The 26,153-nt window shown below is 46.5% G+C and overlaps 1 protein-coding gene across 2 annotated transcripts in view; it reads right to left on the bottom strand.

The window, feature by feature from the left end:
* ATP8B1 (ATPase phospholipid transporting 8B1) overlaps nucleotides 1-26,153 on the bottom strand; it is a 150,804-nt gene that overhangs the window by 82,737 nt on the left and 41,914 nt on the right. The gene's annotated exons all lie outside the window — the stretch shown is intronic.

Genomic DNA, 26,153 nt, shown 5'->3' on the forward strand with positions numbered 1-26,153 from the left:
AAATGCATACAGAGCTCACAAAGACCCACTGAGGTTGGTCCTGTCATTCCCATTTTACAGATGAAGACAGAGGTCAAGAACTCAGCTAGGATCTCACAGCCCTTATGTGGTAGAACCTAGATGCACATCGAGTCAGTCTGGTTCCAGAATGCTGGAAATCAGCACGTCTGGAACTTGCTTTGTTCTCAGGCAGAAGCACCTTAGCCCAGCGGTCCTCCCCACTACACTACCCCCCCACACTGCCTACAGGAATCCCACTCTAAGACTGTTTGTTGTCTGGAAATAAGACAGGATGGGGTTCCCCCGTGGCTCAGTGGGTAAAGAAGCCACCTGCAATGCAGGAGACACCAGAGATATGGATTCAATCCTGGGGACAGGAAGATCCCCTGGAGAAGGAAATGGCGACCCACTCCAGTATCCTTGCCGGGAGAATCCCATGGACAGAGGAGCCTGCTGGGCTCCTCTATGGTCGCAAGAGTTGGACAGGACCCAGCAACTAAACCACCACCAGGGGCGGGAAGCCAGGTATGAGGGACAGTCAGCCTCGCGTAGCATACTTCAAGTGCATGGCAATATACCTACTGGGGGAACCACTGACTGGACCACCCGCCCTGAGCAGGCACCATAGTAACCACTCGCACGAGTTATCTGAAAACAGGAGGTCCCGGTAAGGAACGCAGAACTAACAAGCTACCACCAAACAGAAAAATTTGGGAAAGGTCAAAAGGAGACTTCAGTCCACATGTCCTGCCAACCTCCCAGAATCCTTCTCACTGGAATCCATCTTGGCTGAGTCACGCACGCCCCACGAGGAAGGCCCCTGAGTCAGAGGGATCGGCCAGAGACTACCCGGAAACTAACCCCATCACCATAAAACCCAGGGCTGTGGGCCGCGTGGCACAGAGCTTTCCCAGGTCCCCTCACACGGCTGCTCTCCACCCGCGCACCCCTTCCCAGTAAAGCCTCTTGCTTCGTCAGCATGTGTGTCTCCTCGGACAATTCATTTCTGAGTGTTCGGCAAGGAGCCCACTCTCAGGCCCTGGAAGGGGTCCCCCTTCCTGCAACATGCCTACAGGTGACAACATCTGGACACATTAGAGAAAGAGAGAGAGAAAAGCGACAGGCAGGTGTGGGTTATTCGGTGTCTCCCCTCCACTAAGAATATGAATTTTCATTTTTATCAGGAGGAAATGCGGATTCAGTGCTGATACAACTGATGGGAGTATTAAGATAGTAAATCTTTTCTCATAACTACCTCATCGAATCAAAATAGAACCATTTCTATTGGAGTCAATTCCCTCCTTTAAAGGATAAGTCAGTCATCCTTCACACACTCAGAAGGTGGTTTCACCGAGCATGACACAGCTCACCCTCGGCAGTGGACTTGGATCATCTCATATCATGAGATAATTCCTCCTGTGGCATATTCTGACTCTCCAATTTGCCTCTTTACAGTTCCCATGAGATCCGAGATAACCAGTTTTCCATTACTTAAACTTCCAAGAATCAGGCTGAGGAGTCCTTTTTAGGCATGCGCACTTTAAAAGCCCATTGTACAGTTTCCTTTTCAATAAGCGGTGAGCTGTCAGTGCCTCGTGAGTCACTCGGGCCACACGCAGAGCAGTGTGCCGTGGAGTACTGGCCTCGAGACTAAATTTTACTGCAATCTCTGATGATAGAAACCAATGAGCTGATCGGAACATACCCAGTTTCCGAAGATCTGAGTGTTATCAAACAAGATAAATTAGTTTTCCAGTAATGTTAAGAGGCACACTGGGTATTTTGCTTGGAACAACCAGAAAAACCACATTCAAAAGGGAACACAGCCTGGGGCCCAGAAATTCATGATAAATAGCTGGGAGGGGAGACCTCTGGCTTTGAGATAAAGAAGCCAGATCCTAGAGTCCCAAGATCATAAAGAACCTTCCTGGGCTCTCTGATGTCACACTTAAAATTTCGTTCTTTATGTCAGTGCTTTACGAAAAGAGTAAAGATTAATCATAAGCAACACCCCTCCTGAAATACAAAATTGCACCATTTCTTCTGTGTGTGTGTGAATGGGTGCTCAGTGGTGTCTCTCTGCAACCCCATGGACTTTAACCTGCCAAGGTCCTGTGTCCATGCGATGATCACTTCCTCTATTAGCCCCCAAATTAATGCAATAAACAAGTTATTAGTTATATATAAAGTATATAAAGATGTAAAGGACATATAGCGTGTGAAGCATATCTAAGTATGAAGCGTATACAGAGATATAAAATACAGGCCTTGCCCTCACAAGCTTACAGCCCATGCAGTAAGAGGGGCAAACACATGCTTTACCGGAAGGTAATTCACTGTGACAGATGCGAGGAGGGGAATCCATGGGCGGGAGCAGCCAATTACAGTTCCGCCTGGAGGGCAGGGGCTTCAGGGGAGGACGGAGAGGAGAGGACAGGACTGAGCTGGGCCTTGAAGCTCAAGCGGGTCTGTGATCGGGCTAGGAGAAGCCAGACGTCTCAGGAGAGGAAACCACAGGCAAGAAGGTTCTGCAGCCCAGAGGACTCAGGATTAGTTCAGTCACGGGAGCGAAGGCAGGTGTAGGAAGAAGATGGTTGGAAGGGGCTGGAGCAGGCGCCCCAGGTAAAGCTGTGAAGGCCCAGCCAGTCAGAGTGGTTTGGATATTTGCTGAATGGACGCAAGGTCACCCAGCGAATGAGGCACCCAGTCACCTGTATGAAACAGGAAGCCCTTGCCTCTTCTATCCTAACTCTTTATCGCCCTCGTGCCAATTTATTTTTGTCTTTGCATTTATCACTGATAGCTCACATTCCACTTCTTTTTTTTTTTTTTTTTTGACATTCCACTTCTTAAGGTCCTTATTCCTTGTCTCTCCACACGAGAAAGGAAGCTCCATGTGGCCAGGGACTATATCTCTTGTTCTCCCCGTGGTATCCAGAACTTCTAGCTAGTGGCTTGTACATAGCATTTGGTGAGATGGAACGAAAGAAGGTAAGGGAAAAAGAAAGAAGAGAAGGAAGGAAGGGAGAAAAAAGAGGTAGAGATGGATGGAGGGAGGGAGGAATTCTCACTGTATATCTATCATCAGGGTCCAGATGAGGGGCCTAGAACAAACCTTAACTGGTTCTTCTACCTAGAAAAACAGCTTCTGTCAGGGAGCAGTGAAATAATTAAGCATTCCTTGAAAATGAGTATCTAGCAACAATGTCAAGACAAAAATAGACAACACTTTGGATTCCAAGCAAAGCAATCATGCATCACCAAATCCTTTAAGGCCACACTCTTCTACGGTGCTCTGAACAATTAATGCAAAGAATTGGCCAATCTTATGAGTCAGCATAACAAACCAGGGGAGCACACTTGATGCTTCAATTCCATTTAAAGTCAATGCTACCCGTTACGGAAACACATCTGGGCTCAACTGAACTCCTGCCCAATTGTTCTTTTGCCTCCATCGCAACTTGTTTGGCAAGCCATCTAGAATTTTAAAGGGAATGACTGGAGTGACGATACTACCTCCGATTCATAAGGCGCCTTTCTTCTAAGGCATCTATTAGTCTTCCAATACCAAGTTAATGAGGTTTCTGCCATTCTTGAAAGTTATGGTGTAGTCACCGTCACCTTGTAGAACGGAAATGGAGACGTGATCAGGTTAAGGTGTGGGGTCAAGGGCTCAGGGCCGGCCAGGAAGGCGTTACCTCCTGTCCTGGCAGCCTGGAGCACCACCAACATAGTTACCAAGTCTCCTCCACCAGCCACCACGACCATCAGGACCACAACCACCACCACGGGAGTGACAGCAAGAAGGAGGCATAAAACAGCAGGAGCAAGCCCGTCACTTTCTTCTTCATTAGCTGTTCTCAAGACTCATTACATGTAATTATCATATGTGGAACAGATCGCCAGTCCAGGTTGGATGCATGAGACAAGTGCTTGGGGCTGGTGCACTGGGATGACCCCGAGGGATGGATGGGATGGGGAGGGAGGTGGGAGGGGCGTTCAGGATGGGGAACACATGTGCACCCATGGCTGATTCATGTCAATGTATGGCAAAACCACTACAATATTGTAAAGTAATTAGCCTCCAATTAAAAAAAAAAAAAGACTCACTACACATCTAACCCAGGGTCATCTTAGTTCCCTAAAGGTGACCAGAAGCAAATCACATACACACACATACACAATCTAACTTCATAACATAAAGGGCTCTTGGGAAGAAAATGGCTGGAAGATAAGGGGAGAAAAGGCTGCTGAAACAACTGATTTTTTTCTGATATTTATTTTCTGTTTTTGTTTGTATTTATTTTTTATTTACTTTCTGGTATGGAGAGTTATTTTAACTGCTCCTTTCCCCACAGATCAACAAGATGCCTCCCTGCGGAAGTCTCGCAAAAGCAGCTTTCCTGGCTGTGTTAAATATGTACCATGATAACCACGGGGCTTCCCCAATAGCTCAGCAGCAAAAGAATCCGCCTGCAATGTAGGAGACACAAGGGATGAGGGTTCGATCCCAGGGTCAGGAAGATGCCCTGGAGGAGGAAATGGTAACCCACTCCAGCATTCTTGCCTGGAAAATCCCCTGGACAGAGAAGCCTGGTGAACTACCGTCCAGGGGGGTATCGACTAAGCACACAGGCTACCCACAGGCAAGACAAACCAGATGGCTTCTCTAGGTCCCCCTATCACTCTCCATCATTATGCAATATGTTATCTTCCTTTCTCTCAAAGGTCCTCAACTGTTTCCTCAAGTTAACTTCTTATCTCTTAAGAGCAGAAACCATTGGCAGAAATTATGTAAGTTTTCAATCTGCTGTGTATCAACCTTATTCCCATTTCAAGAAGTTGACAGTCAAATCCCACTGCCATTTGTGTTGGGGGAAAAAAAGAAATATGGGTGTTCACATCTGTAAATGCAAAGACCAAGACCAGCTCCAGAAGGTACGAGAATCAACTCAGGACAGCTGTTACCTTGGAGGAGGGGAATGGGGGGCTGGGGGGGTAGGGGGCAGGATAATTAACTTTACACTTCACATTCTCTCATACCTTTTGAAGGTTATTTAAACTTGAGAGCAAAAAAATTCGTGGGACAAAAACTGAAGCCTGGAAACCATTCTCACTGGAGCCCTTCATCAGAAAACAACAAAGATGATGACTTGGCATCTTGGTTTACCTGCAGTTTGGCAACTGAAGAGCTTACTAGACAAATGGTGAACAGGGGACGCTTAAATTGCACCTGAAATCTTTGTCCTTGTATTAATTATCCATTGCTACATAACAGTCCCCTAAATTGAGCAGTTAAAAGCACAAGTATTAGCTCAGTGTCCGTAGCCCAGGAACTCCGTAACGGCTCGTGGCCTCTCACAGGCCACTGCCCAGGCGTCAGCCAGGATGCAGTCCTCTGGGCTCACCTGGGAGGGCTCTGAGCTCACTCAAGGGCTGTTGGCGGGATTTGGCTCCTCAGGGGCTACTGAATGGAGGCCACCCTAAGTTCTCTGCCACGTGTCTCTCCCGAGGGCAGCTCACAACCCAGCAGCTGGCTTTGCTCAGGGCAAATCCAAGGCGGGATCTTTTTGCACCCTGACCTTGGACATGACATCCCACCCCTTTTACTATATTCTGTGCATTAGAAGCACATCACCAGGTCCAGCCCACACGCAAGGAGAGAGGATGCCCAGAAACATAAGCCACAAGTTACACTTAATGAGAATCCTGAGATATGTTAGCCTGGTCTCAAATTTAGTCAAAATTTGGTCAAGACAGCTCCCATGGAATAAGTGTGAGGTCTCAAATTAAAATGAGACCAGACTAGAGAGACACAACTTCACTCAGACCAGCTTTGGGAGATGAGAGACACAGACGCACTCATGGGTGGAGCTGGGGGGTAACCCAGAAGAGACAAAAATAAAACTTACAATTAATTTCTAACATCAGAGTTGATATCAACTATGGTCCGATGTTCCATTTATGTTCACAGCACCGGACATGATGTTTATATCTTATTCTTTGGGGGATGATTAACTACCAATCCTTAACTTACGTTGTGCAATGAAAGAGAAAGAAAATTCTCAGGAATAATGCCAAACATTATCTTTCTGGGAAGCCCATTGTAAATCACTGTGGAATTTAAAGGCTAGAGTTCAAAATCTGAAGAAATCAAGTGACCTTGAAGTCCGCATTTCTGATCGCCATGTTTGATTACAAAGAATCTCAAAATCGCAAGTTTATCAGTCTATGTAAAACAGGTTTTAAAAAAAAGCAAACAAGATTTTTTTCTTTTACTCACTTGAGTAAATCCTTGAGAGGGTTACTAAATATTCAACTTGTCAGTTTCTTTCAAAAGTCCTTTTAAAATGAAAATGCCTACATTTGCCTTGACTCAAAACAAAGCTGAGGGTTTTACAAGATTCACTCTGTAAATGGTTCCCTCTGGCCCAGCTCCCAGGTCATCATGTGCAGCTGCAACGAACATCCTGTTGTATGTTGACATATATTAACAGCTTCGGGAATATAACAATTAAGACAGTCAGATCTTATCATCCTGCAAAAATATGGTAGGCTGGCTTCCAATTCAGGGCAGAGCTGGGGGAAGCAAGAAAACTTCTCGGAAGCTGTGTGTGGGTGGGAGCAGGAGTCAGTTATATTGGCCATTTACCTCTGCATTGGCATGAGAAATTATTTTATTTAAACTTTCAGAAATGCTTGCCCAGATTTCACATCATATGCCCTCCATATCTGTTCACTGGTTTAGCCAAAGGGGTTGCTTGATAGCAGTGATATTGCACACAAGATGTGAACAACTTATTTTCCTGTGAACAGTTTTATCCTAAGAGAAAGATGAGGTTTCACCTTTCCTTTTCCAGCACACCCACCCCTCCTCCTTCACCCTAACTGATTAGGAGATGATGATCTCTAAGTGGTCAAGAGTCCAGTTTCAGCAGCCACGTCCCTGATTCCATCATGATTTGGACAGACAACTTCCTTGTCTCAGCAATGAGAGGACAACTTATGCGGCCTGGCAACGCTGGCTGTGCAAACAGGCGGCTCTGGGGTCAGCCAGGTGGCTAAAATTCAGAAGACAGACTTACAGACTATTCACATGTGAGCAATCTCCCAAACAGCAAAAGGCAGGCCTTGATTTCAATAGATTTTGAAATCATTTGGGGAACTTCAGAAAAAGAAAAGGGCGAGGACCCAGGAGAGTCGACTTTCTCAGCCTCCAGAGAAAGTAGATTGTGTTGATGAACAAGAATTGGGACTGTGTTCCTGGCCTAGGCTGAAATGTTAATATGAATTTCTGTTCTTGCCAATAGATGAGTTACCTTGATCATATTCTTTACTCTTCATCCTTAAGACTTTCATACGCATCTGGAGAGCTTTGCTGAGTTTTTATACCACTATCAAGCAGTTAAGATCTTAAAATAGAAATACCTGTTTTAGAGTCATGAGGATTGTTAAAGAAAATGTCCAAACTCTTCATTTTTACTAAAAGAATCTGGAGCTCAGAAAGGTTAGAGGAAGGGGCAGTGCCGGACCTGTCTCCATCAGTAAAGTGGTGATTAATGGATTAACTAAATTTCCAATAGTTACTGAATGCCTACTAGACTATGGACAACGTAGGATGAATAAGATATGATGACCTCCTCAAGAGGAGAGAAACCATCACAGAGATTATCATAGTTCAATATGCAAAGTGCAGGGGAAGGTGGCATGCCACAGAGGGCAGACTGCTGTCTTGAAGAAGTTGTACCTGACCCAGCCTGGTACTTAACCCAGCCCAGTACGTACCTGGGAGGGGCTCCAGGCCAGAAGAACACTGAACCTGAACCTTAAAACAATAAAGCATTGTGCTCCCTCAAAGAAAGGGCAAAGAGGGCAAAGGGGCTCTGCCCTCCCTTTAGAATTATTGTGAAACTAGTGTCCAGCACGTGAAGGGGCTGGGTAATCAGCAAATCACTACACAGATGTAAGCTATGAGGTTAAGGGATTCAATCAAGGCCATTCATAGCTGATGCTTTACAGAATCCAGTCTGATGTCCTTGAGTTACTCCCCTCATTTATTTCAATCACTTCTGTCTGTGTTTATACCTAGACACTTCTGTAAGCCTGAGTAAATTTTTGATATGCTAAAAGACATCCTGTAGACAGCAGACTCTTAGAGCCTCTACCTTCTGAACAGTTCTCTGCCTTGACTTCGTATTAGAATGCCCCCAGAGGAACTTCCGTTGGGTGATCAGAATCTCCAGCATCAATATAATCGATGCTCCACAAGTGATTCTAATTTGTAGCCAAGTTTGACAGTCTCATGCATTGCAAAAGCAAGAATGGACTGTACCCCTCCCCCCCACAGACAAGTCGACAGTCACCTCTGGTTTATGCGTCTTAAGAAGGTTACAGAGAACATGAAATCCATTTGAGTCTGGACTATAATGTGGTTCTTTAAGGAAAGCAATTTACCCCCTGAAGGATGACTGGCTTAGATTAATACTAGTTTGTCTTTTCTGAAGATACACAGGTTGATAGGGTAGGAGGGGGGAATTGCCCAGAAGTATGACAAGCAGCAGAGAACAGACTGTCCCGGCTAAAAATGCCCTACAGAGAAGTCATAAAACAGATGATGGTCAGATTAGAGTGGAGAGTGGGGAAAAAATGCTCCTGGAGGAATGCAGTCATGGAGACAACAACATCAAAGTGAATTCCTATCTAACAGAGTTACTACTGTATTTATTGGGGTCCTTTGAAAAGGATGACAGTCATAAAATGGGATGGATGCATCTATCTCAAAACAACTTTATGTTTCCATTTCTTTTCATCGTATAGGCAGGCCCATGTAAAATAAGAACTTTAAAAATATCAAATACACCTGGTAGATGCTGCTGAAAATGAATCTTAAAATACTTCTTGACACAATTCACAGGAAAATCTAAAAGAAAATTAAGTATTGAAGAAAACACAGAAGTCATCTTTTCTACTGTTTATCAAAGGGCTCCGATGCCAAGGCTGTTGTTCTTTCATCAATATGTCTGGTCCTCCCCATCCTCACGATCAAGGGCTCATGAGAATCATGGAACTTTGCCACCAATCAAACCCAGAAGCCACTTATGAACAGGAACCCCCCTGGAGATTCACATGCACATCTATGTTTGAGAAGCCATTGGTCTACGTTGTAGAAGCAGCCACTTTCTAGAAGGTCCTTCTCAGCCATCGGTGGGTGCAATCAGGCACCAGATTATCTTTAAAATCCATTTAATTCCCAACATCACCCCACCCCAATCAGAATTTTATTATTACAATTTCCCAAGTCATTCTTCTGAGGAACCCCAATCATTCTTCAAGAGGCCCTCCAACGTAACCTCTTCTTGGGAACCTTCCCGAACTTTCTAAACTGAGTTACTGTTTGATAACTCCCTCCTCTGTGCCCCCATAGCCTTGAGTTTCAGGCCCCCTCCCCTCACCCCTGCAGACTGGTCTCCATTCATTCCCCGCTCATCCACTCAGGCAACACCTGCTCCCACTAACCTTCCACCGAGAGTCATCAAACCACAAGCTTCGGCCGTTCTGCAGGCCGCTGAGCTGTAGCGAGCGGGACAGAAGATTCCAGGCTCACAGGGCAGCACCCCAATCACCCCACACACAAACAAAGGGTCTCACTCTCATGAATACAAGGAGAAAGAGCAGAGGGCAACCCTCAGGAGAGACATATTTCACTCGGGTGATCAGAGGACACTCTGAAGAAACGACACTCAGCCAAAAAGCAAGAGATCAGTGAGACGGAGCAGGACCCCACGGCCGTTGCCTACCCCCCACGTTTTCAGCTTGCCTTTTGTCTGTGGAAAAATGCTAGCCCAAGAACAAGCTTCATCAGAGAAGTGAAAAAATGCATAAACAAAGGAAAACAGTCAAAGCAGGCCAAATAATAATAATGTACCCATTAAACACAGTCAGGGACCTTAGTTCTTCCTCAAGGGCTACAGATAATATTCCGAGCTGTATTCTGTGAGTTGTCTTGTAACTAGACTGTAGCCATACATAAACTGCCATCATTCTGAGAACTGGCCTCAAAAACAGGGAAACAAACAGATGCTGGAACTTAAGGTTAACTGTACCTAAAGCAGTCAAGATGACACTGGTCAGACCATCGATGACCAATTTCAAGATGACAGTCAGAACTGACTGTGCTGTTTCTGCATGTAGACCCCTCTCCCTGTCTATAAAAGCTCTTGCCCACTGATTTTCGGGCAGGGGGGAGAGATGGAGTAGAGTAGGCCTTTGGATGGACATCCACCCTCCCTTGCTGGTTGCGTGTATGTTAGTTGCTCAGTCGGGTCCAACTCTTTGCGACCCCAGGGACTGTAGCCCACCAGGCTCCTCTGTCCATGGAATTCTCCAGGCAAGAATACTAGAGTGGGTTGCCATTTCCCTCTCCAAGGGATCTTCCTGATTCAAGGATCGACTCTGGGTCTCCTATATCGCAGGCAGATTCTTTACCCTCTGGGCCACCAGGGAAGACCCCACCCCACCCTAGTTGTCAGCATTCAAAATAAAGCAAACTTCCCTTTCCACCAACCTGGCCTCCTTAATGGCTCTGACTGGCAGGCAGCCAGACCCCACTTTCAGTAACATGAGGAGGAGTCATTTGAGGGGAGCACTTTCCCGGTGAGAAAGCAACAAATGTGTAGGTGCAGAGACAGGAAGGGGTTCGTGGTGCTCCAGAAACTGAAAGAGGACAAGAATAGACCTGGGGTGGCGGGGTGGAAGCCGGGCCTGGTGAGCCCTCTTAAGAAGGGAAATGTTCTTGAAACTGCAATGCTGAGCTGCAGACAGGTTTTGCATCTGGGCGTCGAGATGCTTCAGGATAAATGGCTGCTCTGGGTCGGAAGGGGCAGAATGAAAACAGAGACACCACTCAGGAGACACCTGAGGTGGTCCAGGAAAAGGAGGGTGGGGGCTGGAAGTGAGGGGATGGCAATGGACAGAAGCGGGCAGATTCAAGACCTTCTGGCAGTAGAAGCAACAGATCTTGGAGATGGACTGAAGTGGAGGTCAAATGGTGGAGTGTGGGAGAGAAAGCGTCACAGATCAAGTCCAAGTCCAGGTAGAGAAGTGTCGTCTAAACTGATTGGGGTTCAGGGCTGGATGTGCTGTGGCATCGGGGGAGGGCTCTGAAGATGCTCAAGTGGAGAGAGCAGGCTGGCAGAGAGAAAAAGGTGGCTGTAATGGAAGGTCAGCAGAAATTGGCACACTGAATTAATAGTATTTAGTTAGTTACTGGAGAAGGGAACGGCAACCCATTCCAGTATTTTTGCCTGGTGAATTCCATGGACAGAGGAGCCTGGTGGGCTACATGGGGTCACAAAGAGTCAGACAGGACTGAGTGACTAACACTAACTAACAAAGCCACAGAAACAGAGGCAATTACCCCACAGAGGGGAAAACAAGGCTGGGACTGAGTCCGGAGGAACCCCAGGGTTTCAGAGCAGGACTTCTCAGCCTTAGTATTACTGACGTTTTGGGTGGGAGAGATCTTCATGGTGGGGGCTGTCAGAGGTTTAGCAACACCCCCGGCCTAATCACTAAACATCAGCAGCAACCACTACGTTGTGACGAGCAAAACTGTCCCCCTGTGACCCAAGTCACCTGTGGTTGCTTAGGCTGGGGGATTTCTGCAGAATGTTTTCATAAACCTGGTGCTCATTTCTGTCTCAACAAGTTCACAGCCAACTCAGGATAAGGGCTCTACAAATGACATCAACTTTCTCATGTTCTGACTTTGTGGACAAGCACATAAAATTGAACACAACCGGACCAAGTATTAAACTTGACTTTGCTCCACCTAGTAGGAAACAAATGTAGTTATACTAACCCCAAGATACTTTCAAGATCCTGGAAACTCATTAGCATCTTTTGACAATAACATAAACCCAAACCAGAACAGTGAGTGAATATAGGCATTAGTTGTCTTCCCTTGGATGTAAATATCTTCTAGCTCAGAGTTACAGAATGACCTAGAAGTTTCCAAGTACCATTAGTAAAAAGATCTTTAACCCAAACCAAGATGTCACAAGAGTCCATTTTTCCCAAACAGGAGTTAACTAAAAATAATCCCTAGTATTATGTGGCATTTGCAAAGGATGGCAATAAGTAACAAAAGCTGGTACCAAAATCTTAAAACATCTATTTTTGTTTGTGACTGTTCTGCTAAGTAATAAGGTCTAAGAACTTGGGTCGTCTCATCTGGCATCTTTCTAAGAGAATGAAAGCCACACAGTTCGTTTTCAGTCCCCACTGGGTTCTTTCCACCCCAGTTGCTGTCGTGGTTCAGTCACTAAGTCACGTCAGACTCTCTGTGACCCCATGGACTGCTGCAGGCCAGGCTTCCCTGTCCTCCACTACCTCCTGGATCACTGCAAAAACAGCTGAAGAAGTAACTGTAGACGGCATCAGAACCATCTGGAAGTTTTGTTCAGCCACAGGATGCTGGGTCCCAGTTCCTGAGTTTCTGACTCAGTAAATCTGGATGGGCCCTCACCTGTGTTGATGCCGCTGCCCCCAGGACCATACTCTGAAGACCAGTATCCAGGCAACCACTACACATCATGCCATGTTGGCGTGTGAAATGAACAGTCAGCCTCTGAGATGGCGAGATCCAAGCTGGGACCGGAATATACTGAGAGGGACTGGAGCGAAGGAGGGGCCGCTCACTTTGACCCGCGAGCGTGAAGAAGCAGAAAGTCAGCCAGGAGGAGGTCACACCTGGTCCGCTGGGGGAGGCGGCGCGGGAAAGAACGTCGCAGGTGAAGGACCCGGTATAGCGAAGACCCGTGCGTGCGCTCCGTCCCTACAGAATTGTAGGTAAAAGGGGAATGCCATTTGTTACCAGGTGGTTAGGAGAAGCAACTACACAATTAACATCAGGAATGAAAACGTTCCCTTTCTGTGGGAAGTGTTTTAACGATCAAATATTTCACCATCATCCTTTTTCCTTTTGCAATGAATACCTTCCTCCTTAAACAACGGGCTGTGCTTTAAAAGAGTCTATCACCATACCAGGATTATTAAATACGAATAGCATGTGCAAGCACAGCATGTCTAAAGATGGCGCCTGCAACGGACCAGGAAACAAAAGACAGAAACATCTCAGGAGCACCTTTTAAGCAGCGCTTGGGCAGAGGTAGAGGGAAGGATCTAGTAAATTTAACATAGGAGTGTTAGAGCTGGGAATTCTGCGGGATACTTTTATTCTTCTTATTTATCTATTTATTTTTGGCTGTGCTGCACACGGGCTCTCTCTAGTTGCGGTGAGCAAGGGCTACTCGCTGGCTGCAGCATGTGGCTGCTCACGGCAGGGGCTCCTCATGTGGCAGAGCGGGGCTCTGGGGCTCACGGGCTTCAGTAGCTGTGGCGCATGCGCTTAGCTGCCCCGAGGCGTGTGGGATCTTCTGGGACCAGGGATCGAACCCATGACCCCTGCACTAGCAGGCAGATTCTTAACCACTGGACCACCAGGGAAGCCCCGGGTATCTTCTAATCTAAGCTCCTACATTTCAGAAATGAGTCTAAAGTTCAAGAAAACTAGGAACTCCCAAAAAAATATTAAACTTTTTTAAAAATCAAAATTTGCTTGAATGCAAAGGAAAGATACTATCATCTTTGTCTAGTAAGCGGGGTTAAAATAAAGCCAGATAGGGAACATTGACTTTGAAAATGCTGGGGCAGAAAAATGTTCTCCAACAACTCAGAGCTTGTCAGACAAATTCTAAAGTATACAAGAACTGCCCAACAGGATGTGAGAATATTTAAAAGGTCTGAAGTATTCAAGGATACAAGTTTGAAGACAATAAATTAAGATTAAATTCTAGGAGTGCTCTGGACTGGAAATCCTTGCACAATGCCTACGACAACGTGGCAAACTAAATTTTACTAGCAAATAAAATGTACTGTAGTTCTTGCAATGGTCGCCAGCCTCATATTCCCTGAGTTCTGTGCCAAGTGCAATAAAAGCCATATTATGCTTACTTATTTCCTTATGACACACGCAAAGGAGCCCATATATAAGAAGACATAACTTCATCGGATGAAAGGTGGGCATGAAGTCCCAGCTAGGACTGAGACTGGGCAGCAGGTTGTCTTCTTATTCCAGCTCGGTCTTTGCCATGAGCTGCTTCTCCCAAACTGGTATTTAGTGACTTGTTGATTTCACAACTTTACTGATATTCAACTTTTAAAAAAGTAGTCTCTTCATTTAAAAATGGTCTACCCTCAGTGGTGAAGTATACAAATGTTGGTATTATTTAATCTTTCTGAAGATTTAAAATGTCTCAAAATAGCAGGAAAAACCATTTAAAATAAAAAGATCTCATTTGGAATTTTATAAATTTTCTAAAGGGACATGTAGTATTCACTGTGTAGACAAAAAAAAAAAAAAAAAAAGCTGATAAAAACGAATATGTAATGAACAAAACAGAACCCACCAGGCATCTCTGCCATCAGAAAAACATGTTTCTTAAAAAGAAATGAAAAGAAAAGCATGTTTCTTTTCTACTTTGTGTGAAGACCATACTGCCCTGTACTTTAGTTAGATGTGGTTTTGTCTGATTCCCCTATTAAATATTAAATATCTGAAGGGCAAGGACTATGGCTAACACAGTCATAGTTCCCTAAAGTCAGTATGGAAACTGAAATTAATGACTGTCCAAGCTGGTCGTCAAGGATAGGGTGTTCTATTCATTCACCACACATTTGTTGAGTTCCTTCCATGTGGAAGGAACAGTGGTTAGCACAGACTGCACACAGCAAATTCCAAGAAAAACAAAGGAAAAACTCCCTTCAAAATAGAATATGCTCCATCCAGATCGAGCTATTAGCGGTATCCACTGGGACTGCTATACTAAGTAGCAGGATTTCAAAAATCTGAATGCATGTCGTTATTAAGACAGTGCTTCACCCCAGAAGAAACTGAGCTTGCTCTTTCAGAATATTGGACCCTAATTCTTCCCCAATACCACCCACAATATCGTAATTCCTGGAAATCTGGCTGCCAAATGCCATGGCTGCCAGTGAAGCATGTGTTTCATCGTGTTCTTTACCTACCATGCTTGACATTGTTTCCACCAGGTAAATTTTCAAAACTGGAATCCTATGACAGATGAGATCACGCAGAGTCATGGAATCACATCAAGAAGATATCCTTGTCCGACTCTGTGACCCTATGGGCCACAGCCTGTCAGACTCCTCTGTCCATGGGATTCTGAAGGCAAGAATACTAGCGTGGTTGCCATGCCCTCCTCCAGGGGATCTTGCCCACCCAGGGATTGAACCCACAACTCTTAAGTCTCCTGCATTGGCAGGGGTTTCTTTACCACTAGTGCCACCTGGGAAGCCCATAAAACATCAGAGCCATGATTTGAATCACAAAGAAATGGGATCTTAAAAAAACAATGGGCTGATCACTGAACTAAAAGTTGAGAAGAGTGTCTTAGCCCAGTTTTGGCCACCCACCTAAACGTTACTTTCCCTTGAGTTTCTTTTCTGTTCTATGGAAACAATACCTGTCCTAGTAACTCCAACTGAGAAGGTTTTAAAACTATGAAGTGATCTAAAACTACAAAACACTGTTATTCCCTGTCAAGGTCAAAAAACTAACTGGTCAGGGACCCAGTCAGATCTGCCAGCTCCTGAACTCAGGGCCTGTTCCCCAATACCAGGCTGCTGCTAATTACAAATAAGGGATATTCACTAAAATTCAGGAAAGTAACACAACACAGACATTTCAAGAGACTAGGGGGAAGAAAATAAATTCTCTTCTCATGCCCAACACCAGATTTTTAAAAAATGCATGGAAGATCCAGGAGTTGTCAAAGGGAGCTTGAATATACACATAGTCCTTAAATTCCAAACATCTCTGTGTTCCTAAATTTTGATTCTGAGTAGTGTTGCCAAATAAAACACACAGGATGCACAGTCAAATCTGAATTTTAGATAAATCATTTTTTAGTCTAAGTATGTCTCAAATATTGCATGGGAGGGACATACTTCTGTTAAAAAATGTATTTGTTGTCTAGTTAAGATTCAAAGTTAATTGTGTGCCCTGTGTTTTTATTTGCTTCTGTATTTCAGAATTGTTTGTACTGCTTTTCCAACCATTAACTGTGAGGTCCTGGAGGGAACCCTCACCTTGGGTGTCATGAAATCCTCAATTGGCTCAATTTCTGCTTTTGTCAATGACTAGTTTTGAGACTTCAAGCCACCTACAGTTCCTCCACTTGGGAAAAAAAAAGAGGCCAGTAAATACAGACAGGGCTTCCCAGGTGGCTCAGTGGTAGAAAATCTGTCTGCCAATGCAGGAGATGCAGGTTCAAACCCTGGGCTGGGATCTGCCCTTGGAGAAGGAAGTGGCAACTCACTTAAATATTCTTGCACTAGAAATCCCATGGACAGAGGAACCCGGTGGGCTACAGTCCACGGGGTCACAAGAGTAGGACACGACTTGGCAACTAAACAACTACAAATAGAGACAGCACAGAACTGAGTGGGTAAACGCTGCCTGTGCGAACACAGACCTCTGTCAGCAAAGGCAACACCATTCCGTCATACACCCTACATGCTGGGCTATGCTTAGTCGCTCAGTCATGTCCGACTCTCGTGACCCCATGGACTGTAGCCCACCAGGCTCCTCTGTCCATGGGGATTCTCTAGGCAAAAATACTGGAGTGGGTTGCTGTTCCCTCCTCCAGGGGATCTTCCCCACCCAGGGATCGAACCCAGGTCTCCCGCATTGCAGGCGGATTCTTTACCAGCTGAGCCACCCGGGAAGCCCAAGAATACTGGAGTGGGCAGCCTATCCCTTCTCCAGTGGATCTTCCTGACCCAGAAATCAAACCAGGGTCTCCTGCAGGTGGATTCTCTACCAGCTAAGCTACCAAGGAAGCCCCACACACCCCATACACATATTTCAAAGCACAATTTGGTTTTTAGACAAGGCCACACAAGCCAATTTAAATACCCTACTGTTGAAATTAACACAACATTGTACATCAACTAAACTGCAATAAATATCTGTAATTAAAAAAATAAATACTGCACAGTCCATGAGAAATTCCCAAACTTTAGCGAGTTCCCATTAAATATACCAACTGCCCCTCTCCCATGTCTAATACAAACATTTGACCTGTGTATGGTGGTCCTGCCAACTAGATAATACTGTACCAGCGTTCCACTGTCATTCTCGTCCATAAAGCAACACCAGAGCATTTCCACAAGTGCTTTCTTTGCTCAAATTTAAATGCTTTATTGCTTAAAAAAATAGTTGAATGTACTATTTCACACACACACAAAAAAAGTCAAAATTAAAAGGATGACCCTAAGGTTAGAAAGCATTGGTTTCATAAGGATTCCAGCATCCCCGCCCGTCCATGCTCATGCTCAATCATGTCTGACTCTTTGCGACCCTTAGGATTGTAGCCCGCCAGGCTCCTGTCTGGGGGATTTTTCCAGGCAAGAATATTGGAGTGGAATGCCATTTCCTCCTCCAGGGGATCTTCCCAGCCCAGGAATCAAACCTGCATCTCCTGTACAGCAGGTGGATTCTTTACCACTGAACCATCAGCGAAGTGCTCAGCTTTATAAGGTTTCCAATGTCCCTGTGGAATTCACTAAACCAAACTCCACGCTGCCGGTTCCCAAGGTTGCATTCTCCAGGCAAAATTCCTGAATTTATCAGAGCTTGACCTCTGGCCACTCCTAGATGAAAGTGAACACGACCCAAGCTAAATTCCTAATCTTCCAGCCTGCTCCTCTGTCTCTGACATCCTCATATTCCATCCCTTATGTCAGAAACCTGAGAATCAACTGCTCCTTCCTTTCCACAAGATCCTGGAATCTGATCTGTCACTCAGGCGGAGACTCCACAACCAAACCGCAGCTTCCGTCCCCTGCTTCACACCTCCACCGTCATCCTGGCCCCAGCCCCCCACCTCTCATCTCTCTCTCTCTCAGACCCTGGCAGTTGCCTCCTAACTGGTCTCCTTGCTTCTGCTCTTGGCTCCCTATGCCCGCCCATTCTCCACATCATAGTCTGAGTTTTCAACTGGAACTCAAAATCAAATCATGTCACTCCACTGCTTACAAATACATCGATGTCTTCCAACCGGCTTGGTCCCTGCCCACCTCACCCCGTGCTTCTCGGTCCCAAGCATCCCACCCCTCCAGCGAGCCTGGCCTTCTCGCAGGTCCCAGGACACAGCAGGAAGCTCTCACCACCGGGTCTTTGCACATGCTCTTGCCATGAGCTGGACCAGGAAAAGCCTTACCTGATGCCTTCTCATCCTTCAGGTCTCAACTTAAGAATAATCTCCTTCAAGACATCTTCCTGGGCTAAATCTTTTGTTGTGGTAAAATATATACAACATAAAATTTACCATTTTAGCCCTTTGTAAAAGCATACTTCAGTGGTATTTAGCACATTCACACTGCTGTTCAACCATCACCACCACCCGCCTGGGGAACTTTCTCATCCTCCCAAACTGAAACTCTGTCCTCTCACACAGTAATTCCCATTCCCCCTCCCTCCACCTCCGGTAACCATGGTTCTCCTTTCTGCCTCTATGAATTTGACTATTCTGTGTACCTCATAGAAGTGGAATCACACTGTAGTTGTCCTTTTGTGTCTGGCTTATTTCATTCAGCATAATTCTTCAAGGTTCATTCATGTCATGGTATGTGTCAGAACTTCCTTCTCTTTTAAGACTGAACAGTATTCCATCACATGGATGTACCACTGTGTATTTGTCCATCCATCCTTCCATGACCATTTGGGTTCCTCTGGGGCCATCCTAAAGTCAGCCCTCATTATTCTTAGTCATGTCTTTTCGTATAGGTGCTTATCACAGATTCCAATACCAGTGCATCTCATCTCTTTGGTTCAATATTGACTCCTATGACCCCTCCTCCAGCGGCCCCGTAAGCACCGCAGGGGAAGGTCCCTGTTTTGTTCATCCTGGCATTAACCACCAGGACCTGCCATGTGGCCTGGAGTGGAGTAGGCGTTTAATAAGTAAATGTTGACTTTTTTAAATAAAAGAAAATGATAAGGCCACTCAAAAGCCACCAGTTTTTAGACGCAGTCACAAATTCCATGTACTTTGTACTTAGCTATGAAAGAACAAATTAATGCACACACACACATATACATACACATACACCTTCACAGAGAAATATTTAGCTCTCTGGGCACAAACAATTCCTTTTCTAACAATGTTAATCGATCTATTTGTGACTAACACACATTTCCACTCCCTGTGACCCTTTCAAGAATGCGTCACATGCAAAAGTAACTTGTGTACTCAGCAATTAAGGATTTAAACATGGCTAAATGCTACAACGTGGATGATTACGCTAAACAAAACACCATAAAAACATTATGTTAAGTGAAATAAGTCAGCTCACAAAAGAACATGTGTTGTATGCTTCCATTTAGAGAAAAGGTCCAGATTGGCAAATACATAGATTCAGAAAGCAGAGGTTGCCAGGAGCTAAGGGGAGCAGGAATACGAGTGACAGCTAAAGGGGACCAGACTCCTTTTTTGAGGTTATAAAAAGCTTCCAGAATAGACTGTGATGGGACTTCCCTGGTGGTCTAGTGGCTAACACTCTGTGCTCCCAACGCAGGGGGCCCAGGTTTGATCCCTGGTCAAGGAACCAGAGCCCAAACACCACAATTAAGAGTCTGCAAGCTGCGATGAAGATGAAAGACCCTGAGTGCCACACCTAAGTCCAGTGGGGCCAAAAAAGTATTCAGATATTTAAAAAAGAAAAAAAAAGACTGTGGTGATGGTGGTACAACTCTGTAAATAGACTAAGAACCACAGAATTGTATACTGTAAAATGATGAATTGTACAGTACAGGAATTATATCTCAATAAAACTGTTTGGAAAAAAAACCACCCATGTGTGTGGAGATGGGGGTGGCCGGCCTGTGTTTGTGGGCGAGAAGACGCTTGCCTTCCCCACTAGACGATGCGTGGTAAGGCTGGGAGCAGTGGGAGCAGGGAGCAGGGAGCAGGGCCTTACCAGCAACTTCACCTGCTTTCTCTTGCAGGAGAGGTCTCCGTGCCCTGCGCGCCCCGTGGAATACAGACCATCTTCCTTCCCAGATGGAGCTAGCTGTAAAAACTCTGCTCAGTCCCTGGGTCAGGAAGATCCCCGGAGGAGGGCATAGCGACCGACTCCAGTATTCTTGCCCGGAAAATCCCATGGACCGAGGAGCCTGGTGGGCTACAGTCCACGGGGTCGCAGAGCCAGACATGACTGAGCACCTAACACGGTCACTTTCCTTCCAATACAAGCAGAGGCCTCTGCTGCCTGGAAATCGTCTTTTCCAGCACCTCCCCCCTCCCCACCAAAGAAGAAAGACATGCTCTGATGATATAAAGTTCTCTGCACGAAAATCTTATACAAATGTGTCTTCTGAAGAGCCTCTTTAGAATCTATCACGAGTGATCTGAGCACAGCCCGTTAAATTTACCCCATTTTGAAAATTCAGATTTCCGTTTGCGACCCAGACTTTGCCAAGAAAGTTACTTCTGGCTCCTCTTTCTCTTACATCCCAAGTTCAATCCATCCAGAAATCCTGTTGGCTCTACCTTTAAAAAACATCCACAGCCTTCTCTCTCTCGCAGACGACTCCAACATAGTTCACCTGGTTCTGCTTCCTACACCCTCCCGATCTAAGAGCCCTCCCCTGGCGTGGGCTCCACATAGCAACCAGAGCGACTGAACCACGAGTCAGAGGACAGATCATGACCCTCACTGGGCAACGTCCTCAGCCGACTCCCTCCACCGCCCAATCCAGCTTGCACAACGTCAGGGCCAAAATCCTCACACTCGTGGGAAGCCCGGTGCGGGGGGGCTCCACGCCCCCTTGCTCTGTCCTCCCGGGCCCTGCCCCTCCACACCCCCAGGTCTGAGGATCAGCCAATGACCTGCTCGCCTTCATCACCCCAGCCAGGCACCGAGTCAGCTGTGCCCAGGACACTCTCCCCATCCCTGCTCTGCCAAGATCTTCCTAACTCACTCCTCCCTGCTGAGTCTTCACCCAGATGCCACCCTCTCCACTGTCCAACTGCATCCTGCTCCCTTGCCCAGCCTGCCCAGATTCTTTTGCCCTGCTCAGCTCCTCTTTCCCTGCAGCACCCGTCTTCACACACACCATGTAATTTACCTGTGCACGGGGCTTAGTCGCTCAGTCGTGTCGGACTCTTTGTGACCCCTTGGAACATAGCCCGCCAGGCTCCTCTGTCCATGGGATTCTCCAGATAGGAGTACTGGAATGGGTGGCCATTTCCTCCTCCAGGGGATCTTCCCAACCCAGGGATGGAACGCAGGTCTCCTGCACTGCAGGCGGATTCTTTCCTGTCTGACCAGCAGGGAAGCCTGTAACTTATCTATTCACTATCTTTATTATCCACTGTCCTCATCTTGCTAGAATGGGAGCTCCTTAAGGGCAGGCTCTTCATGTCCTTGATTAATTGACCGACGCTGAGTGCCTGGCACGAAGGATGTGGTTTGTAAGTAGCTGTTGGCCAGCTGTCTCAGACTTTGTAAGGCTAAGGAGGAGTGTCCACGCTGCAGAATGACTGAGGAGACAGGAAATTCCCTAAGAGAAGCCACAAGTTGTCTTCTCTGGCCATTCAAGAAGCTTGTTCAGTCATGTCCGCCTCTGGCAAGCCCATGGACTGTTGCCTGCCAGGCTCCTCTGTCCATGGGATTTCTCAGGCAAGAACACTGGAGTGGGTTGTCATTTCCTTTCCCAAGGGATCTTTCCAGCGCAGGGATCCGAGCCCTTGTCTCCTGCATTGGCAGGCGGGTTCTTTACCACTGAGCCACCTGCTAGAACTCAGGAAATGAGACCAGTAGCAACTAAGAGTACAGGGCCTGAGCAAACTTTCTTCAGCTTTTTTTTTTTTTTCAAGTGTTGCTCTGAATGATCTCAAGGATCCAAGTCACACTGGATGCTACTTATGTGACCTTTGAGAATTTTCACCATATTTCTCTATGCAAGGGGGGAAGGCTAAGACTGATTTTAAAATAATATTCTAAATCTCAACCAAGTCGAGCTAAATAAAGTAGCAAAACTCCGAGAGATTAAAATCCTTTCTGTGGTTGGCACTGGCACAGGATAGGAAAATGGAATGATATCCAAGGATAGTGATATTGGGGTCAGTGTGAAATGTGTGTATGTTTTACTTAAAAAAAAAAAAAAAAGTATTGCTTTTAAAATATGCAAATCCTTATCTCGGCTAATTTTCAAGACACTCTATGAGCAAAAGGTCCCGTAAGAATCTATTGTTCTGATTAAGATGCTTACAGCCTACTACTACTACGACTGCTAAGTCGCTTCAGTCGTGTCCGACTCTGCGACCCCATAGACGGCAGCCCACCAGGCTCCCCCGTCCCTGGGATTCTCCAGGCAGGAACACTGGAGTGGCTGCCATCTCCTTCTCCAATGCGTGAGAGTGAAAAGTGAAAGTGAAGTCGCTCAGCCGTGTCCGACTCCCAGCGACCCCATGGACCGCAGCCTACCAGGCTCCTCCGTCCATGGGATTTTCCAGGCAAGAATACTGGAGTGGGGTGCCAAGCCTAATAGACATCTAATCATGATCAAAAGGGTTCTGGTTTTGATCCTGCTCCATGAATAAGCACATTAGTACACGGACGCAACATCTGACAGTTCTACCACCCTGTGAGTGATCTCTTGCCTTGAAACCTATTTTGAAAACCATGGGTTCTACCCTAAGATAGAAAACAATCTGCTTTTTAAGTATCCCATTTTCAAACATTACATGTAAGTTTTTCTCTCATTCTAACCCTCCCTCCATCCACCCCCCCAAAAAAAAATTTTTTTTTTTTCTTTAATTCAAGTCAATTCTGGAGGAAAGTTAAAGATTTTTACCTCTGCCAGGAAATAGCCTCCCTGGAGGGCAGTGTGGCCTGCAGAAATCTTCAGATGGTGGAGCCAGGCCTCCTGAGCTTTTATGCCCACCCTGGTACAGAGCCCGGTGTCACCTACACCGCAGGGCAGTGGGTGATGAGATTCTAAAGGACCACCAGCTCTGTGAGAGCAGCTGCAGGTGAAAAGGAGAAATGTGGCTGCCCCCCACGTGTCTTCCATGTAACCAGCCTCCTCGCAGTTTCCCACATCCTTATCTCCAAGATGCTTTGGAGCAAAATGTGATACTAAATTCTCCATGTCCCAGGTCATCTGAGCCAGGTTCTATGTTCTATGAATGACATATCTCACAAAACTGAATCACATCTCAACAGCTCCCAGGAAGAAACAGATTTCCACATGCCCATGTTCACAACAGCCAAAGGTGGACACAACCCAAATGCCCCTCATCAGACAACTGGATAAACAAAATGTGGTATACACACACCAGGGAATATTATTCAGCCTTGAAAAGGAAGTGAAAGTAAATTCTGACTCATGCTGTGACGTGGACGAACCGTGAGGACATTGTGCTGAGTGGAATCAGCGTCATAAAAGGACTCGTGCTGTGTGACGCAGCTGAGGGACCTCAGGACAGCCAACTTCATGGAGACAATGCAGGACAGAGGTTATTAGGGGACACAGTGAGGGCAAAGCAGGGAGTGACTGTTTAATGGGTACAGAGTTTCCAAATGGGATGGTGAGAAACTTCTGGATATGGACAGTGGTGAGAGCCGCAAGATATTGTGACTATGCTTAATGCTACTGAATTCACACTTTAAAATGGCTAAAATGACAAATTTTATAAATATTTTACTGTGATTAAATCAAAACTCCCATGAAATAAACTACTGCACTAGGATGACATCATGAGGAACCTCCTCTCCTCCCAGTGTTGTTCTGGTACCAAAAACAGAGGGTAGATTGTCACTTCATTCTCACCATCTCAGCAGCTGATGAGCCCACACACACTTATATTTCACTGTTTTATCAAGAGTTCTGAGGCTTATAGAGCATCTGCCGGTACCTGGCTTAGGGGCCCACATGTGTGATTTCTACCATGGTGGCTGGGCTGATCTGTTCCAGGGTGAAATATACACACCCAACCCACCTCCCCACATGACTGTGTTTCAACCACCCACGTTCAATGGTTATCTGTTTTCTCAGAGAGAATATTAAATGTTTCTTCCGGATCCACAGATCCTATGCCAATCTCAGAGAGTGATCTCAGTTTCCTGCATCACAAGAAGACAGGGTAAAGGTCTGTACATGAATCACAGCACCGCATGGGTTTCCCTGGTGGCTCAGATGGCAAAGAGTCCGCCTGCTATGCAGGAGACCAGGGTTCAATCCCTGGGTCAGGAAGGTCCCCTGGGGGAGGGCATGGCAACCCGCTCCAGTATTCTGGCCTGGAGAATCCCATGGACAGAGGAGCCTGGTGGCCTACAGTCCATGGGGTCGCAAAGAGTCGGACACGACCGAGTGACTAACAGTTTCATATCACACCATAAAATAAGTCATGCACCCAAGCCACGGGACCCTCCCCAAACAGCAGGAACGGGCAATCATGCTCAGTGCCCGAGTTGTTCCGATGAGGATATTCCAACTGGGCCCCATCTGAGTAAAGGTTAGAAAACTGGTTTCCAGGGCTTCCTTGCTGTAAATCAAACAAACTTCAACTCTGGTGAACAAAAGCCACTCAGCAGAGAGACAAAGCCATAAATGACAGCCCTGTAAATAAAGACCATAGCTTCGAGCCAAAGGTCAGGCCACGCGTGTACTTGATGAGAAGCACCAGGCTTCTCAATCACACTAGGGAAGGTGGTCCTCACTACCGAGGGGTGATCCTGGAACAAGGGTGACCTCTGATACGCAGGGCCGCCAACCCCAGGAGTCTGCTCCCCAGACTGAGAGCCAGCTTCCTACTGCGGATCCGCCACAGCCTCCAGGCCCAGCTCTCCCTTATAAAGTGTAAATTCACTGGGCTTGACGACTGATAATGAACACAGAGCTTCAGAGCTGGGAGAGGCCCAGGCCACCCTCCATGGTCTAAGGCAACCACCTCTGCATGTACAGAGGGGCGAAGTCCAGAGCAGGAAGAGAGAAAACATCCGATATACTGTCTTACCAAAGAGAAAAAGACAAAAACACAACTCAGGCCCTCTGAGAACCTCGCAGGCTTCCACATCGCCGGGCCAGTGCCGGGAGAGTAGGCTTCAGCCATTTTTTAAATGAATGGATGGAATGGACGGGTGGGTGGTGGATAGATAGGTAAATGGGATTGCACCAGTCGTCTCTGTCACTAGTGATGCTCACCAGGTGCCACAACTCAGAAACCAACAGAAAGCACTGATCCTTTAAAAAGAACGCAAGTTTGGAACAGAGAAGAGTTTTTGGTTTTTGTTTTTTGTTTAAGAGAGAATACAGGGCTTTCTCGGTAATCCAGCACTTAGGAGCCACCTTCCAATGCAGGGGGTGCAGGTTCGATCCCCAGACAGGGAACTAAAGTCCCACATGTCATGGGGTTCGGCCAAAAATGTAAAATAAAGAACAAGAGTACAGAGGTGAGGGAGATGAAGGACAGTCAGGAAGTGGGGGTGAAGGAGGCCAGCTATGTCCCAAGGGCCACCCTCCGCTCTGCAGGAGAGCGCACCCAGGTGGGGGCGGCCACCCCTCCCGGCTGTGACAGGGTATGCATACCCCTAGGTCACCGTGCTCCCTGGTCCTTAGACACCTGGACTCCAGAACCCAAGCCCTAGATCTGGAAGTTCAGAACCTCACCCCTGCTCTAGAGGACTTTTTCTTGCCACTGGCTGGCGCAAATACACACCTATGTTTGCTAAGCGAACAGTAACATACGGAGTGATGCCCATTTCTCGAACCATCTAGGAGAAGGCAAAGGTGGCTTGAGCCATGAGTATTTACTGACAGGTATCAACAACACACCAGGCTTCCCTGGTGGCTCAGAGGGTAAAGAATCCCCCTGCAATACGGGAGACCTGGGTTGGGAAGATCCCCTGGAGGAGGGCATGGCAACCCACTCCAGTATTCTTGGCTGGAGAATCCCACGGACAGAGGAGCCTGGCGGGGCTACAGGCCATGGGGTCGCAAAGAGTCGGACACGACTGAGTGACTAAGCAGCCATCATCAGCACAACGGTAGTAACACTGAC

This window comes from Dama dama, chromosome 27 (assembly GCF_033118175.1).
Source record: "Dama dama isolate Ldn47 chromosome 27, ASM3311817v1, whole genome shotgun sequence".
Classification (NCBI taxonomy): Eukaryota; Metazoa; Chordata; class Mammalia; order Artiodactyla; family Cervidae; genus Dama; species Dama dama.